Source organism: Hetaerina americana, unplaced genomic scaffold (assembly GCF_022747635.1).
Source record: "Hetaerina americana unplaced genomic scaffold, ioHetAmer1.1.p SCAF_6, whole genome shotgun sequence".
NCBI lineage: Eukaryota > Metazoa > Arthropoda > Insecta > Odonata > Calopterygidae > Hetaerina > Hetaerina americana.
The window spans coordinates 70260399-70280826 of NW_027287205.1; positions in this window are offsets into that span (position 1 = coordinate 70260399).

Consider the following 20428-nt stretch of genomic DNA (forward strand, 5'->3'; position numbering starts at 1 on the left):
TCCAATAAAGCAGTACTTTTTATTCAATACATCATAATATTTAATAAAATGGTATTTTTTTGTGCCTTATATATCTGAAAACCCTTAGATCCTACACTATTACGGTAATGGACTGCAACATTTGAACAAAACTAAAATAAGGTGTATTTTAGTCAGGTATAAGTAGGAGTTAGCCATGTTTATTGACATTTAGGCTCCATTAAAGTAACCAGGCCAAATTAACAACGTATTCTTCTAAGAATGTCTGCCTATATGCTATCTTCAGCCTTAAAATTGGAGAATTCCTTGTGCCAATAATTAAACATAAAGGTATCATAATTGAAGACATTACCTAATTGATATTTAAATTAAATTTAAATTAATATTGTTAATAGCTTCAAACTGCTCAAAATCAATAAAATAGGTATACATGAATATTTGAAATTTATCTGCCGCAATCTAGATTACACTTAAACATATTATTTCTTATATTCCTAAGTCACTTAACTCATCGCGTGTCTGAATGGCCATTTGCACGATTAATGATAATGCTTACATGATATGCTCACGTTATTATCTCATTTAATAGCTATCAATTCGAAAATAAAGTCATTTCAGGCATTTATAGACATTTTGAACGAAGAAGAAACAAACGGAAAAATTGTCGCTCTTTTATGGCAAAGAGCCTAATCAAAAAAAAAACCAAATCCCAATGTGCCGTAATGTTTGTCTTACATGTTTGAGTTGAAAACATTCAGGAAATCCTAGAGTAATTGGAATTAGTTATTATTGTGCAAATGGACATAATTTGGTAATACTAGTAGTAGTATATAGTATATTTGACACACTAGGATTAGATATGTAATTCTCTCCGCAATAATTACCGAAAGTACAATAATGAGAGAGGTTCTGATTGAGAACTATCATAATCCCGGTTGAAAAAAATAATATATTCATAAGGTAATAACTAACGCTCATAAATTGAAATACCCTTATCAAACCGCATAAGTTGTTGTTATTTATCATTTGTTTAATTTCATTGACTTTGACAGTGGTAAACGTCCCATGCCCATATTCAATGAAAGGGAAACAAGACCTTACTTAATGATGAAAATTTAATTTGAGATAAATATGATTAATATTTAGCTGTGAGTTTCATCGAATTTCTTACTCATTTTCTCAAATCAATGAGCAATTCTATAGAACTGCCGCATATTTACACTTCCACTCGTAAGCCTTAGCCAGCTGACGCCATCGGTCTAGTTAACCTTTTGATGCATAAATACCTCTTTAAAAGGAAAAGAGGGAATCCCAGCGCAATGCGTAACGCAAGAACACAATCGCAATAGGTTTATCCACGCAATAAAGCCAGTGAATCTCTCCACAAACACACACACACCTAATTAGCATAAATTACAGCTAATTTTATTTTCCCATGAAAACCGAGCATATGAATTTGAACTTCATCGAGAAGCTAAGGGGTAATTCGATGAATGATAAAAAAATGCCTTACAGAGTTCAGCACGTTACTATACAAGCCTTTGCAACCTAAAATATCCACAAATACCCTTATATCGTATAGAATTACATTATATCGATAATTACAGGAAAACGGGTGTTTATTTGCAAACGAAATTCCTTTGAGTTTGAAAATTTTTTTTTCAAAATATCTACATTTTACGACCTATGTTTAAGCTTGAGAAAATCGTCAGGTATCAAATAATTATTATGGAACTCTAAGTTTATTTTTTTTCCATTTGACGAAATCAATTGAAAATATCATTTTTACGTATGACTCATGAAAATGTACGCATTTGAAATATGAAGCAGTTATAAGAATTATGCGCTAGATTCGTATAATAAAAGATTTCCTCGCATTTAACTGTTAATTAGTAAATCCAAAAATCATGTCTCAAAGGTAAGTTGTTACGAATTAGCTGATAATACAAGCTATATTAATTTGAGATTTCCCTTTCAACTAACCGGAAACGATTGATAAAAGTAATAAAATAATTTGTGAAGACGTCAGGCTCGTCACGATGCGTAGAAAATACTATGAATCCCTACCGTGGAGATACAATTGAATACATGAACAATTTCACTCAATCATGCACACTTCTTACTGCCTGTTGTGCTTACATCCACCCTCTTCTCTCTGAAACCAGTGAATATAAAAAGTTGCAAAAGTGATGGTGGATGGTGGCTCGGTAATCAAGAACTAAATGTTAATAAATGTTAAATTTGATACTTTTCTGAAACTGACAATGTGAATAATATTCAGAGCGTTCTACAAGAGTAAACATTCAAATTATGTGCATGAATTATTTACGCAATAACCATTCCAACGTTCAAACCAATTCTCAGGTCGACATTAACTTCATTATCTGTACCTCTGCATTCTTCTTTGGATATTTTATGTTTATGTGCTGGTTATGTAACTAAAAGAGACTCACTTACGAAAAACGGTGAGAATATTTAGTTGGTGTTAATTCCTAAGGCACATAGGCCGTGCATCAGGTAAGGAGGAAGGCCCTCATCCTTGTGTCACGTTTGGCTTTCCAAGGAGGTCTGACACTCAAATAGTTACACAACTTGTGTGAAACTGAGAACATATACAAATCAACCAGGAATATAACACTCGATACCTCTGGTCAGGGATCAAGGGCTCAAGCCACTAGGCTAGCACATCCCTTCGTATCACCAGAATTTCCCATCTCAAACAAAAGTAGAAAAATGATAAAATATCGTTTGTTTACTGGTAAATTATGACATTAATAAAAATGTTTGCATTGAAATATAGAAAGAGAGGTATTTGAAAGGGTGTTAACATGCAAAACAACCAATTCCACGATATTATCTCAAACTCCCCCATAAAAACGGAATATTTTTTACTAGCTGAATGAGCCATGCTAAGTAAGTAATTTCATTTTGTTGATAAAGGTTGGATCAATGAATTTGTCAAATCTATCCATTCCTCAGTTACAATAAGATTATCTCCTAATTTAATTAATTAGAACGATACAAGGTTTGGAGAACGGGGCACTCGGCCCCTGATATTATTTCATTAACGAAATCCAAAATAAGAAAGGATTTATCAAATTAAAACATAGCCCGCCACATATCTCAAAGAACCTCCGGAAATTTCATATCATTTTAGTAAACTCATCAACAAGATCACCATCCTGCCTTAAGAGTGTCGGCTCTTTAACCTGAAGTGACCGACCAGTTATCTCGGGCATTTCTTCGAAAGAAGATTTCGAGAGAATTTCCCCAGCCCGTTTTATTTTAGTTTCATTTACCAAGTGGTGCAAAGTGAAAGGCTGTGTAACTGCTCAGCAGATAGAAATTTCTCCTCTCGAATAATTTACCAGCATAGATAAAAGGCCGAAAGCACAGTGGAACGGGAACCGTCTATTTGTGCGGACGAGAGCAAACGTTGGCTAAGGATGGAGAGGCCTGAGAGGATTATGGGGAGCGCCCACAGAAGGGTTGGGAGTGGAAAAAAGATACTTAAAAGACAAAGGAAATGGAAGGGGAAGAGGAAGGCTGCGAAGAGCATTCAAAAGGGTTACATGGAGCGAACGGAGGATGGGATGGAAATCGAGTAAAAATGCGACTCATTTCCCACCACTCTCCTTTTCTCTGCGGACAGAACATAATGGTCCATGGATAACGGAAAATGGAATAGTGACGTTTTAATATCCATTTAACTTTCTCCACCCTTATCTCACGATCGGATTTATTTTTCTTTAATTTCGTAATAGTGGAAACTTTCGTGAATTTATTTCCTTTTTAATTCTCTTTTCATTTCAGTTCTTGACTTCGTCATTTGCAAAATAAACTTGGAAATCAAAATTGCAACCCCATTTTCCGATAGAAAGCTTGGTTTGCTCTCACATGACGAAATATTTCACCGCACATCAGCGCTTTTCCATGCAGATGCTTTCCATGTCCTAGATGTCTTCGCGGAAAATTTAGCAGCGAGCCAACCCTTGCATTCCATCACAGGACATAGTACGTGAAATGAAATCAAGAACACATGCATGAACTTGAATGTGTCCCAGATTTCGATTTTTCTGCGAGAAAGTATTCCTGACAGAACCAATTCATTCATCCGTGAAGTTTGATGAATTTTTTCAATAAATAATTTGGACGGATGAACAGAATAGACATGAAAATTTCCTAAATACAACTATAAACAACCCAAGGGTAAGAAGCTAGTGCTAACTCGATCAGTGATGAAAAATTCCTTACAGAGTTTAGTAAGACAACCATGCTGTTGCCTTGGCGATATAAAAACAATTGTGATACAATGGAGACAATATTTCCATCTTGCTAATCTTTTTCGTTGATAAATGCTATAAAAACACCCCGAAAAGTCAATCAGCTATGAGTATTAACAACAAGAATTTTACCTCATTGAGACATTTATATAACCTTATTATGTTTCGCTTATTTTTGAGAAATTACATTTCATAATTGCAAATTTCCTTCATCCATTATATAACGTGGATAGGGTCATTAATAGCAAAAAACCGAACTTGACATAATAGCATGGAGTTGTACCCGTTAGTTGAATTGGACAAGCACCACTTCGTGCCTCAAGAAAGAAAATTTTCATTAAGTCCGAAATTGTTTAGTAAATGGAATTATTCTGTTTTAGAAAGATCTCCCTTAAACTATAGAGACTGGGAAATCAATGTTTACCATTGATTTTCAAAACATGGCAATATTAATCACACTTACATGATAACAGTAAAAGAGCAATAAAAATATTTCTTCCTTTTTTAGCTAAACATACTATATTAAAAGAAAAACGCGAGGCCCGAACAAAATAAGCAAATAAAATATTTAAATTTCATCATTTTGTCATTTTTATGTTCAGTCGAAGCAACAATAACCAATTAGGGCACTTAAATACCGGTTAGTAATTCACATATTCAGTTTTTTTAACCAAGTTTTGAATAAAGTTGCTGAAGAGCAGCTCATCAGAAAGAGTAAATATAAATTACACATCGAGTGCTGATTTGAACACAGGAACGAAATTTTCATCTACTATTATGCGGTACTTCATAGTCATGCTCTGGGTCTGAGCGCCTGCATCATTGGAAATGCCCTACTTTTCTACTACGTTTTCATAAAGCGATGGATGGATCTTGCTGCGCCTCTAAAATATTCCATGCATATGAGACGGCAAGTGAGTTTTCCTCTTTAGATGAGTAACGTAAATTAATCAATAGGTAAGCCTCGTAGTTAGCCTAAGCTCAGACCCAATTTTTTCAATTTAACCTTGCTACACGCAATTTTGACCATCATTTGGGTCCACACTATCAAAGATAAAGCTCAAATCCTTTGTTAACTCATGCATTTTGAACTCAAAATAAATGGATTAACAGAGGAGGGGGTGCGAAAACTCGTGACCACCGGTCCATCATTGATAAATTTGAGATATTTAAGTGGTCAATGGTATTATTGAGCGGCACATTCATGGAATCTTCAACTTCAACTCAACTTCCTCATTCACTACGAAGCAAAGACTGTTTATGTTTCATATTCTCTGCATGTTCTCATCACTTCCCTGCCATTAGGTCAGCTCATCAATGATTTTTCGGCAACTTTTGACCGAGTGCCTCACGATAAATTATTTTTAAAGATGGATTCGTTACCATTGGATTTGAGGGTAAAACAATGGATAAAAAATTTTCTTAGAGGCAGAACTTAAAAAGTAAAATTAGGGGATACATTTTCATATGAGGTGAGCGTTTTAGCAGGAGTTCCACAAGGCAGTTTTCTAACGCCATTACTCTTCCTAATTTACGTTAACGATCTACCAAACAATTTATATTACCAAATAAGACTCTTTTCTGATGATTGCATTATTTACAAACGGGTTGAGCATGTAAATGACCGCGTAATACTACGAAATGACACCGATCGCCTTGGCGACTGGGTTACAAATAATAATATGGTATTAATGTAAGTAAGAGTAAGCAAATTAATTTTTCAAATAAAAAGAATGCCCAAACTTATATTTACACCCTCTTTGGAAAAAAATCCCATGTAGCAGGCAATATTTAGGCATTTACTTAACTAGGGATCTTGGGTGGGGAGTCCAAGTAGATAATTTGACACGGAAGGCATTTAAAGTATTGCATTGGGTAATGAGGAATTTAAGAGGAAGTAGCGTAGCCACAAAAGAAAAAGCATATAAGGTACTGGTTATCCCTATCCTAGAATACTCGTCCATAGAATAAGATCCATACGAGCCTTGGACATATTAAAAAGATAGAAAACCAAGATATGTACTCGGAAGGTACAAAAGAACAGATAGTGCCACGGATATGTTAGATGTACTGAAATGGGAGAGTTTGAAAAATAGAAGAAAAAGGAGTAGGTTAGGTGCGATGTATAGAATTGTTAAAAAGGACGAAGCGTCGGAAGATTTATGGAAAGAGATAGAAAAGCCTAACTTTAAGGGAAAAAATACCATAGTTTCCAAATAAAAATTAGGACGCAAAAAACAAATAAGAAAAAATACTCTTTTTTTAAATAGAACTATTATTGATTGGAACCAGCTGCCTGGAGGTTTGTTTGAGCCCTTTCCATCCAATTTTAGGAGTTTTAAAAATAAATGTAAAGCAACCACTGGGTGATAAACTTCATTGTAGTTATTAAAATATTGTTTGTATGTGATGTGGGCGACATTTTGTGTGTGATTTGCAAGTTTGTTTGCATGTGATGTGGAAGTATCATTGTATGTAAAAATATTTTGTCTTCTGTCTGTTTTTTCTAGTGCGAGTATATATGCATTTTTCGTTGTAAGAGTGATCATTGGCCAAACTTGACCGTTGCCACCAGGAAAATCGCCTAATTGCAACGTAATTCTTAAATAAAATAAAAGATCCCTCGTTTTCATGTGTTTACTTATGGTTCTGTGTTTTACCATTGCAACGAATCAAATAAATCTTCAGTTTACTTGGTACAAATGGTTCTTGCTTATTCATTTTTGAATACGGAGATTAAAATTCAACTAATAAATGCGAGCTATATTTCTACCTGATGCACTTTTTAAAGTCTAAAAAATTTCAATTAAATTATATTCGAAAATTTTTAGAGACCTTCTGAAATAGAAAGCATACATCTCAACTGCCTAACCTAATATACACTCAAATATGGCTCTCAAATCATGTTTTTTTTAGTTGTTATTGAGCAATCTTAGCTCTTCTACAACTCTTTATACGGCTAAGCTTCCTGATTTCATACCTATAATATCAAATCAATAACCGCATTCTCCCCAGAACTCAAGATTCTTCATTATTCAACTATTGCGATTCCTATCAGGATTTTGATTTTGTTTTTATATCCTGAACATAATTTTTCCGCCTTTTAAAGCCAGGGAAAATATTCATAACTGCAAGATATTCTTTGAATCGCATGCCTCCACCAACAGGAGCAATTCTTCGATCCAACTCCGTTTACTCCTTCCATACTTTATTACAGTGAATATCAGCATATGTTTTTTTCAACTTTTAAAGAAAATATTTTATAAGAGTTCATTTTATTTCGAAAAATTTAAATTTTTACTAACTGTTACTTTTTTACTAATTTAACTTCGTGTGTAGTAGTAAGTATCGAACGGTATCATAATTCATAACACTTTAACACATTAGTAATTAGAGAAATACTCTACGTATATTAATAAAAGGTCCTTTTCGTACTGCATTTGATGTCAAGGAAACTCGCTGTAATTCTGTGTTGCTATAAAACACAGTCTTTACTTATTAACTAAAATTATATCTCTCTCCTCAGAAACGCCTTGGAACACCAGGGGCATATTTCGCTCCAAATTCGGGCATACGATGACTAAAAGCAGATAAAAAAATGAAGGGACGTACGAAAACTCTGGAAATAAGTCCCAAGGAAAAGTCATGGAAAAGTTCCGTCCCGTTGATGCTTACAGCAACGTTGAATATCTAAAAAAAATACTTTCCCTGTAATTTCCTCGCCATCCGATCGAACGAAAATATTATGTAAACACGAAAACTTTCGTGGAATCCTCCGAATACCAACTCTCACTGTTTGGGATACTTATCCACACGTGAGTCGTTGTATCTTAAGATGGAGTAAGTAATATGATGCATAAATAGGGGCGTGAAAGATATGCAGGAAAATTCGAAGGTGTAGGTTCCGCGAAGTAATCCATGAAAGACAAGTTTGGAGCAGTGAATTTGGATGTAGATTTAAAATTAGCAATAACTTAAGTCCACATAGGAACATTAATTCAGTTACAGAACTTAACTGGTGTGTGTGCTTTCTCAAATTAATATGGCCCTTAATATTAATAAATCCAGTTAAAGCCTCCCTGTTAGGATTACATCTAGTACAACCGGTCTTGAGGACGGAGGCAGATGCACTCGCTGTAGGGAAGTAGAAGGTTATCCTCCTGGGGTCACTTCACCTAAACCAATTGCCTGACCCGACGGCAAGGTAGCTGCCTGATGGTGGTGGGCTCGACTACCTTATAGCATAACACCCTTTCTCAATCTCCGGTCGTCATGAAGGCAAAGAAAATTGATGCCTGCTGGAGACTTCGGGGAAGGTTTCTACAAATGTAGTTTCCACAAATTTATATTGAGACTGCAAGAGAACATTTAGAAAAAATCTAAGCAATTGGTAGCTCAATTTGCCTAAAGAATGTGAGCTTCTACGGGATTCCTATTAAGACCTAAGAGCCTTCCATTGACCCTGGATAAAAATGGGTTTATGGGAGAGGGCTCATATTAGAAGAGCTTGGGCTCTAAGTAAGATACATGGAAACACTTTGGAATTGAAAGAAAATGTTATCACAACGGTGTATAACGTACAACGCTAGTAAATGTACACGTTATTTGTTATAAAGAGTACACTTTTTTGGAAAAAGTGATCAAAAGTATGCCTTAATTTCAAACAAACGCGTAACCAATATTTGTCCACGCAAGAAAATTGAAATTCAACTAAAATTTAAAAATATGCACAGAAATTTATTTCATGTATAAACAAGATATCAATGCTTATATAGTAAATGTCAATATTTATAAAGTATAATATCACAGACCAAAAGGTGTTCGTATAAAATTAAAAAATGGCTTATGGTAACACCATAAAAGCAATATTTACTCTCAAGGAATACTGTTCCGATTTTGTTCTATGCTGGTCTAAAATACTAAAGATTCAGTGGCAGAGTGAAGCAGATTCAAATCGAGAAGGTGAAGTTATTAGGGTAGGCGACCGATAGCTAAGGTCAATTCCGCCACTAGGGATTGATTCGCCATTCCGTAGGGGCAGGATATTCAGGGTATGGAGGAAGGGTGAAGAGGAACCTGGAATTTGCACTAGCCTACCCTTTACAATAGGTGCCAAGGGACCCATGCCTTATGGTCCCATCCGGACTGACGGCGTGCTCCACTTGAAGTTCTCTCCACATAGCACCCCATTTAATGCTCGAGATACCACCAAAAATTCCTGCCACCTTCGGGATCTGAATCTGGGCCCTCGGGGAGGGAAGCCTGTACTAAAATTGCACTGAAAAGTTCCACAAAACACTTTAAATTTGGAGTTGAACCCCCGAATAGTTGAAATTTGAAGAAGAATGATAAAAATCAATAGACTGATTGAACAATGCACGTGTTCTCTGAAGAGACAAGACAAACTAAATAATAAAAAAATGTTGATATTAATAAAAGAAAGACTTAATTAGGCCTTTTAAGATATTGCAGCGCTACTCGGTGTGAAACCCGAGAGATTTTTTTCAATTCTGTCCATCGTGGGAGCCTTAAATCCTAAATTTCAACAGCAATCAACCACAATGTTGGATTGTTAAGTGATGATAGGTCTCAACAAGTACTAGTCCACCGGGGTGTAAAATTTGTGCATAAAGATAGGAGTGGCAGTTCCTTTCTCTTTGACGCCTATGGTTTCCTAAGAATTTCTGGTATCCGAAAAATCACCTCTTGAAGGAAGCTGAGGTGGCCTAGAATCCAACCGAGGTCATCCGCTCAGTAGCCCAGTGCTCAACCCTCAAAACTCCCTAATAGAATTAAACTCTATGCATTGAAAAACAATATAAAAGCAAATTGATGTGACGCAAAAACAGAAGAAAATCCCGGATGAGACATATAAAGCATGTAATGGCAGGAGAGTGTAGAAATACGATCAATAATATACATACGAATAATAACCGTCGTACGTGTATAATAGGTTATTCAAAACCAAATTGAATGGAAAGGCCCCATAAAATGATTCAACACTTAATGAAACAACCATTGTAATCGAGATCATAGAATATTATAATTTCCGGGATGAGAAAAATCATTGCAGTACACGACTTACTCGAAATATTGCTGGGAATAGCACAGAAATAACTCTACAGAAGTTCTCCTCGATCAACCAGTCATTTTAATTATTTGGATATGGGTTGTCAATTAGTTAAAATAGTCGAAACCATCACAAATAGCAGATTAGAAGAGTGCGGTCGTTATCCTGTATTCTGGGTACGTCGCTACTGAATTAGCATGTTATGCTCACAATTTTAAAAACGTACATGGTTCGACGCTGATCGCATGCTGCTACTCAGCCTCAAAGCAGTAATTTTGCGTTTCTAGCAGTAAAAACTTACAAATGTGCAGCGCTGCTGAACGTTATAAAGCTCTTGTAATCATTCTGGTAAACAAATATTAGTAAAGCATCGGTTACTATAGAAAAAATTATTAAAAATATACATATTATTAAATTTATATAAATGAATTTCAGCTAATGGCAATCCATAGCGGTAATTTTAGCAACCGCAACAGTATTGTTGTACTAAACATAAAATTTGTATGCAACAGTACATTCCTAAAAAGTCTGTTTTAAAATAGGAAGTAGATTGAATCCGTTACATTGCACGGTTATTCGTTTTACTCGAATTCACGCTCGCCGATGTGGGCTGATTTTTCTGTGGTGGTGTTACAATTTCGAAAATTTTGGATGGCATATCGTGCTTGTTTTAATTTTTGACGCTTGTTTTGAAGTAAACTTTAAAAAATGCGTGCATTTATGAGAGATGATCTTATGTTTTTTCCTGTTGGCACCGGCATTACACCGTTTATTGAAGTACCTTTCTCTATAAAAGTATATTAATTTAAAAGTGTTATGTCGATTTTTAAATGGACGTTTACGTAACGATATATAACCCATACCCATTAACTGCGAGGGGACCTTCCGGGTTCAAAACCTTTTTTGTAACCCAAAATTTCATCTCCTACCTTGGCAAAAAAGTGGATATTAAATAAGTATATTGGGGTACCAATTTAATCAAAAACATGGCAGCAAGACAACATGACAGCAAGATGACAACAAGCAATACCCTCAGTTCTCCTTCCGAAAAATTTCTATTGATCTTAATATTTTTTTCCTTTGAGGCTGCTATTATTTTCATTATGTATATCATGCGGTGTCTTCCTCTACGAGGAAGTCAACGCACCTCTCATATACCTAGTGAGAGTAGTAAACCCTTTCTAGCTCAAGGGATTTACGCAAAGTAGTGTTTGAAATTCTCGTAAAACCTCTGTCAGCAAATTCATCTGTTTCCTTTCCAAACTATTAAATGGTACCTCGAGGAACCTTATGGACTATGTTTACCGCTTACCCACGGTATGAGTATTTTTGGAAAAAAGTAAAAAACCATTAACTTGTTCTATTGTGAGTTAATTAATCCTATTTTCCACTATTTTAATGAACGTGCTGATTATGTTACCTTAAACAGACTTAAAAACTTTAAAGGTTAAAGTAAATAGATTATCAATAACCTTTCTGTATTATGTATTTGAAATACGTGTACATACTGAAATATAGAATGAAACACGTGATACGAGTTTTTTTATTGCTGTTGATAAAGTTAGCATTAGGAGATGGGCTACTCTGTGAAATGGACAGGACAGTGGAGATAAGCTGGGGCGAATGGCATGAGCACCAAGTCGGCAAAAATAATCACTACATCGTTTCTCTTTAGGAGGATAAATTGCATAAGATAAAATGGTTCGCGTGGTGATGACTCAGGTCAAAGGGATGGCTAACTTAAACCCTTTATAAAAGGATAAATTTTATCTCAAGGCCGCATAGCGAAACGCATCCAGGGACGCCAATTGGGTTAAAAGGGTCAATCAACTTGAGCAGAATCGCTGTAATAAGGAGGAGAGATAACAAAGAATTAAAGAATTAGAAATCACTGAGATAGTATGGTATACTGGAATGTAGCAGCAACCGAATATCCATTGCTAGGTATGTTGTAAGCCTATTCTTTAGCTTGACTAGATTTATTCACGGTTGATTTTCTATAAACTCCTCTTAATTCTATAATTAAATACTCCTCTTTGGAAAGCATAGGTATTCTTCACCTGCGCATTTGTAATCCATGAAGATACTTTTCATATAAAGCCTATTTTTTAAAGGTTAATAAAATCAGCAATTGCGCCATTGAATCCCTCTCATTCACCATCCTGACAACTATTCCCACACAACCAGGTATCAAATACATAGTAAAATGCATTGTCATTTCGATTAATATTCTAGCCTTAAGTGTTGCGTCAGGTATCCTGGTATTAAACTATATTGAATTCATTATAACTATAAGAAGTCATTTTCACATCAATTATGAGTTACATTATTCTTTAAACCATCATGCCATTGTGCGAAACAAGACTAAAAAAATGAGATTAATTTATCCTCACCGTCCTATGCTTTACTACTTTATAGTATAATTTAATGGTTTTAACTTGGCTTAAATAATACTCATGGTCCATTTCCTCACTCTCGAGGTCCACAAAAAGAGAAAAAAAAGTTATTCTCCCTGAGTACTCCCTAAAATCTTGAGTGCCTATATTGTGATGCGATCTAATTCATGTATAAGATAAAGTAGATTCAGTCGCCATGTTCCATATCAAAATGAATGGTGACACACTTGCACTAGACGTGATGGAAATAGCCAATACATTGGAATTCAGAAGCCAATGCGAAATGGGAGAATGAGTTTGCTTTATGTGAGTGGGCCCACAAGGTGAGCCTGATCAAGGATAAAGGTTCTGCAGAAGACTGACAGCAAAAGAGGTCAGTGTCAAGCCATCTAACCGTCAAGTATTCAAGTTACTTGACAACGAACAAGAATCTAGTTCCATCTCTCCCCGAGTTTCACCCTTCATTCCACCGACGGCGAACACTTCATTGATCAAATATTGGTTCCTGAGATTACTTTCTCCCTTACATTATTGAAGCATATTTCCCATAATTTTTTTATCTCTCTTAGCCACCAAATCATACCCTCAATTACTTTTTATTTCTTACATAATACAGTGTGTCTCTGGGAAGAATGATGGAAAAACTCGGAATAGATCAACGCGATAGAAGATAAATCTACGAGTGGAAGTCATATAAAGGTTAAAATTAACAAAGGAGTTAGAGAATGATGCAACCTCTCACCTGCATTGTTCAACATGTACCTGGAGGAGGCAATAAGAGCCTCACAAGGCATCGAATTAAAAGGTATTGAGATCAATGGAGAAGAGATAAACATGCTACGCTTCGCCGATGATATTACAATGGTAGCGGAAAACCAGGAGGATCTGCAAAGGTCACTAATCGTATTGAATCAAGTTCTGTTAAGATACAACATGAAAATAAACAAAACGAAGACTAAAATCCTAGTATGTGGAAGAGAGAAGCGGAATACAGTAGTCACACTGAGAGGACAAAAATTAGAGCAAGTAGATTCCTTCACCTATCTCGGTAGTACCATCACATGGGACGGAAGAAGTAATAAAGATATCAAGCGAAGAATAGCTCAAGCTATGAGAGCATTCACAATGAAAAGACAACTGCTGTGTTCAAAGAAGATCGAACTACACACGAGGAAACAATCCGTGAAAACATTCGTGTGGATCGTGGCACTCTATGGATCAGAAGCATTGACCATCGGAAAAGTAGACCAGAAAAGACTAGGAGCCTTGGACACCTGGTGCTGGAGAAGAATGCTTGCGATCAAATTGACGGATAAAATAAAAAATGAAGAAGTATACAGAAGAACAGACGAAGAACGGACTTTATGGAATACCATATTGAAAAGAAGAGCCAGATGGGTTGGCCTCACCCTGAGGCACAATTGATTCGTGAAGATTATAATAGAAGGAAAATAGAGGGAAAAATCCCAAGAGGAAGGCCGAGGGATAAATACATAGGGAAAATAAAGAAAATAGTACGTTGTAAAAAATAATAGGAAGTTAGCCAATTAGCATCAGATAGAGTAGGATAGAGGGCTGCAGGCAACCAATCTAAAGATTGAAAGACCAATGATGGCAGTGTTTCCCGCATATATTCAAATTCACCAGTCGATGACTCAAGCATTCAGCGAAGCAATTGTGAAATTAGCCTCGTACCCAGCAGTTCCAAGAATTAAATACATTTACTTATTTGAAATAAAGCTCTTCCGAGTATACTTGACTCCTTAAATTAAAGGTTATGTTCCCAAAAATGATTAGTAAATACATATACGTAAACATTTGGCCGATAGGTCCGACCTTCTAATCAAATGAACCTCCACTTGTACTTGTGGTTCCGACGGCGAAGAATGTTGAACTAGTTGAAAATTAATAAACTTTATGATGAAATGCGTATCATTGACCAAGGTATAAGGGTTTGTCTAATTAAACGAGTTAGATACTCCTCTAATTTCGTGGCATTGAGTTTTTCGCTGATTTGCATATCAGTCAGAGATATCCATTTTTATTAATAGAAATTTCAGCGGTGCATAAATTTTTGAAACCCAATGGTTCCACGAAATTAATACTTCGCAACCATCTTTTTGAGTGACTTTTATAAATTACTATAAAATACGTTTTTAAATGATACATATATTTAAATCAGAAAGAAGAAAAATCATATAAGAAGCAATGACTCAACCAAAATTTAACCTCAGGAGCCTAATGCATTAGATTCCTGAAGTTGATTTGGGAATAAATCACAGATTTGACTAATTAAAAGGAACAGTGAAAAATACCTAAGGTAAGTCATTACATGCAAGTGTCATTTTATACTTTGGTAAGATCAGGAGAGACGGAAGCAAATAACAAAAAATGTTCAGATTGATGGGAGCAGATAATTAGTAAATGTGTAATTAGCTTTTTTAAGGATTTACGATCATTATTTCTTTTGTGCACAGTTTACTATTATATGTGAATATTATGGCACTGTACAAAACATTACTGCTGCCCAGATAACCTCAAAGACTCACTCGAGATAATGACTCCCTAGATGTGAATTTAAATTCTAAACGGTGTCTCAAAATTTTGGGTAACGTCAAGAAAAACCCGTTGGCGAAAAGACCCTCTTAAGGAAGGGATGCCACCCGCCCGCTCGCGACCCAATTCGTGGCCGGGACGCAACGTTCTCTGCTTTGGCAGTGCGGCATTCATCACGCATCAACTCACATCACGGCCTCATGAGAATGCCAGAACGGAGGAGGCATGGATCACGTACGTTCACCTCCTCCATCCCTCCCACTCCCCCTTTAGACCTGCAAGCGACAAAGTCGCAAACTAGAATCTCAATTCCTTACCCCTTCTACCTTTCGCATCAAAATCAACATGTTTGCAGATCAGCCATTTGACTCCACGGGGCGAACGCGCAGGCCTTCTTCTTCGAGTCGCGGCAGGGGGACGGAATCAAAAAGGGGCAAGAAGAGCCCCCGCTGCCGAACTTGCTGCTGCCGTAAATTGCGAAACTCGCCTCGTCGCACTTGCTTTCGCCGTGCCACGCTCCCGCCACTCCCCCCCCCACCCCCCGCGGGAGGCATCCATCCATCCATCTCTCCCTCCCCTCCGTCTTCACTGCGACAACGAGGTGCAGCCCAGTACTCACCGCCGCCGTCTCCCCTCCCGCGGCCCGTCGAACCCATCACGCGGGGAATGCAGTCTCATAACTCCCGCTCCAAGACATCAAAGTTGCCCATCTCCGTAAGCACTCGAATGGTTCGCGGTGCCGTTGATAATAACCTACCCATGTTTTCATCCCGGAGAATCACGTTCACGGAAAAACATGGACTCTGACAAGACGATTTTCCCTCATCCTCCGCCCTTGGGGAGTTAACCCACCCACCCATCCTTCGTCGCATCCTTAGCTTTCCTATGATGTCCTTATTTTCTCAGCCATGCATGGCAAGATTTTATAATAATCACGTCTCTTTTTGTCGGAATAGGTACGCAGGTTTTATTGTATACTATGATATTGATTGGAAGGATTTACATCTAGTTTTTTCCCAAAGATCCACTACTACCATATAAAAAATAATCCTCTATCGTAATCAAACTATTTTTTAAATTTATTATGAATGGATTAATCAGTTTGCCTCAGTAATTTTTTTGCGTGGGAAACGTTGTACACGCCACATGGTTCCATCACTTTACGAATTTATAAATCTGCTATACTCATGCGATACAACTAATTATATATTATAGTAAAAATATGCTTTGGTACATAATATTTTCAATGGTTAATTTCTTATTTTAGTACATTAAGAATTCAATAACAATTGCTAAGTTGACCTTAAACAATTATAACAGTTCATAGCTCGTGTATGCTCATGGAAAATTCTGAGAAATTCTTGAAGAGAAACTGTAAGGACGTAGCCTGGAAGAGAATGAGCCGTGTACAATTTCTCGATCAAGTAAATCCTTTTTTTGAAGTTCGTTTTATTAAAATTTTCCTTGAAGTAATGAATGGCCTCGGCGCAAATGAAAAATGCCAGAGAGTTAATCATCCTCAAACTCCCAATTTCATTCTAAACATCGCCTCTCCAAGGAAGAATATGGAAGCAATTTGCCAAGTGTTTTCTCGGATTTTCATTGGAATACTAACTTGCCGCAGTGTTAACACTTTAACATAGAGAGGTTTCAATAAAGGGAAATTTCTAACGTTGAGCGTATTATAATGAAAGCTACCTACACCTCCAGCTCTTTGTTATTCTGATGTGTATTCACCCCCTGCCATACGCCCTGGTGGTGGCTTGCAGGGTATAAATAAATAATCTAATTAGGCGACGCATTCATAAACGAAGGTGGTGGGTGTATAAGGGTGGTGGGTGCTGAAGATAATGAATCAGATATATAGAAACTTTTGCTCTTGAGTACTTTATATACGCTTTCTTCAGGGCGTTAATTCGTAAGTGATAATACATTTGTTAAAAATAGCATCACAATAGTTTTAATTTCAAATAAATACGGTAACAAGGCTACATTACTACTCTCATAAGACTTTACATGAGGCATAAAAAATTTCTGTCTCATTTGGGCTCGAAAAGTTATGTAAGAGCTTCCTATACGTGATAAAATTACTTGCTGCCGTTTATCTTGAGTATAGAGGACGTCCTCCCTTGAAGTGTGAAAATTCTTAAGGAAATACTCAATTAGTTGAAAGGGAGCATGCCACACGAACAAAGTCTATAGGATTCATGCAACTGAAAGTGTCCCTGGTTTAAAAGAAGCGTATACCGCATGTGTACGCTCCACACAGCCGAGAACGTAGTTGGAATATTTTATAACTCATTCGCGAGCCCTGGCTCCTGTACGAAGGCGCCAAGAGCACGGCAGTCGGGAGATGGCGCACAATTCAACCTCGACTTCACCGCGGATACCTGGCTGTTGTCCACGAAAGAGCGAGGCAGGAAGTTACGGTTCGGGGGGAGAGGGAACGAGGGTTATGCTGGGATGTCAGGGAGGAAGGAAATCTAGGGTCGCCGATAAGAGCTCAGGAGTTCGAAGAAGGAGTTTCAGGAGAAGGAGAGGTGTAGGGGATAATGGTTTTCCCTTATCTCTCCCAGCAAATCCAGAACGAAAAGGCTCAGTTCTCCAAACGACCCCACCATGCATAATGGCTCTTGAATTTCACACCCCTTAATACTTCTAACCCTCCCACCCCTGCCTTGGCAAGGGGGAAATAGAGGCGGGGCGAGAAGGGGGTTATCTGACCTGGTAAACCCCTTTTCACCCTCCAGCCGGCCCCATTCCTCCTAAAACCATACCCACTTCCTAGTGTCCTTCCACCCCTTTCCGACTTAAGACCTCACTTCATCGGTTCTGCCCACATGGGCTCTTTTTATACATGCGACCGATCCTGCATACATATCCTACCTGGTGGATGAGCAGGGCAAAAGAGGAGTAGAGGTGTGGGGGCGTGCATTGATGGCCGGGTGATACCGGAGATATTCATTTTTTCTCGTTCGCAATTTTCATTAGTTACTGATAATTTAGACGGTATGGGGGTGGCACAATGAGAGTAAGTGGAGTAGATAAGGGAGGGAGCTTCCATTCTAAAGTTTGCCTATTATCGAATCCGCGCGCGATTGGGTCTCGGATGATCTTTCAGGATGCAATAAAGAACTATTAATTCCTCCTCATAAACCGTGTATCACCTCGCGGAAGGTCCCCCTAACGGCGAGGGTGAGGGGGAAACAATTGGCCAAAGGGGATATCCTCGCTCGAAGATTTCCCATAACATTTTGCATGAACAAACATCCCCACAATTGCGGGGGGTTGAAGCGCCCTTATCCAAAGTTGGAACTTTTGGGCTGATAGGGATTGTGAAGTTTATTTTTGTCAGACGAAGGGTCAACTGATAACATCTCCTCGACTGGAGAAATTCTTTTAACGCTAACACTTTTGATTGGAATTTCGAATGAATGTTTACGTAAAATGCGTCCGTGAGCAGGTTGATTGGAACGCTTGATTGTTCCCCCTTAGCACAAATCAGCGCATTAATCTTTTAAGAAAACATTTCGGAGATTAAATAGTTTAAATCACCGCCTTTGCGGTTAACCCTCTCTCTCTCTCTGTTTCGGTATAATAAGTCATAATTTTCAGTGAGTCAAAATTATACCTGTTCACAAAAAACAATTACATAGTAATTTTTTTGAACAATTAGGGTGGGTATTCACGATTTGGCATTATTTCAGAATGAAAATGTCGCACTTACGCTGATAGCTATGAAAAGATGGAAAATACTCCACTAAATATTATTTTTTTGAATTAACATGCAGCATATTTATGCCCCATAAATAACTCTAATGTATACATTAGAAGAGTACTCAGAAAATATAAGTAATAGGTAAACCCGAGTTATATATTAATGTTCACGCGATCGATACTGTATCTTTTTCATTTAAGTGGGAATGCATTAAAGATTAAAAGTTTCAACTAATTTTCCCTCGGCATGATTTATTATACTATCCCGGATATACTATACTGGCTTATGGTATTTAAAATATTCAACAGCGTCATTATTTAAAATATAAGTTACGATTTAGCCCTCTGGTTAGTTTCAGAAGCCGCGATAACCGTGATATACATTAATAAAGGTTTAGATTCACGTAGTTTAAAATCGAATAAATAAAAATCTTAAATCTCAATAATTCATGTGATTCATAGATGGAATTTTACATCATCGTCCACAGAGGTAAATTCAGGGGCGCCATTATATTTAGCATTCTTGGAAAAACATGGGACATAAATGATAATTTTTTCGATATATTATGCGTATTTGTGCTTAAAATAATTTTCACTGATACCTTATTAAAATATAAACGTTCTCTCTGCTATGTATTCTTGGTACATTTCATTAGGAGTGATCAAATGACATTTTGTTGTAATATTTATTGCATAAAATATTGATTTCATGTGATTATTTAGTTTCACGCGTAAATTGTTAAAGTTTCGTTGATATTTTCCTGCACTGCGTCAGCGGCAGCACTGCATATTGAAACCTATTCAATTTGCCTTCGCCTGCTTCTGATGATTGAAACCACATCCCAAGAAGCTGTCTTTTACATTGAGGAACAGGAGTCAGTTAGGTAGATATATATATATATATATATATATATATATATATATATATATATATATATATATATATATATATATATATATGTATAAAGGGCTAAGGGAAGCTGAGAAACACACTTCATATTGATTTTCACGAGATAATCGCGATTTCGTGATGGGTTTCATCGAACCCACCGCGCGCTAACCCGCCTCATGTGCAATTTTTCTGATCCCACTCGTGTAGGTGGCACCCAATGAAATTTTCAATATTTATGATTGTACCCTTAACGTAATTCGACGATCTTCTCTCACATTGGCAGAGGAGGTGTTAATGTTTACTCCCACAAGAGAAGTGAATGGAGCTCTAGGTTAACCTTCCTTAGAAAGTGATTGGCTCCCATCTTTGGAACATCTGTGATATAAGGATGAACAGGCACTCCATAAGCCTCCTATAGCATTAAATTAGACGAGGCCGCCGATTTCTTGGGGCGCTAGTAAACTTTCTACGTTGCGTCATATGTTACCTCATCCGTTGCCCTCGGCCAACTGGATATGATTTCAGCTTGAAACGG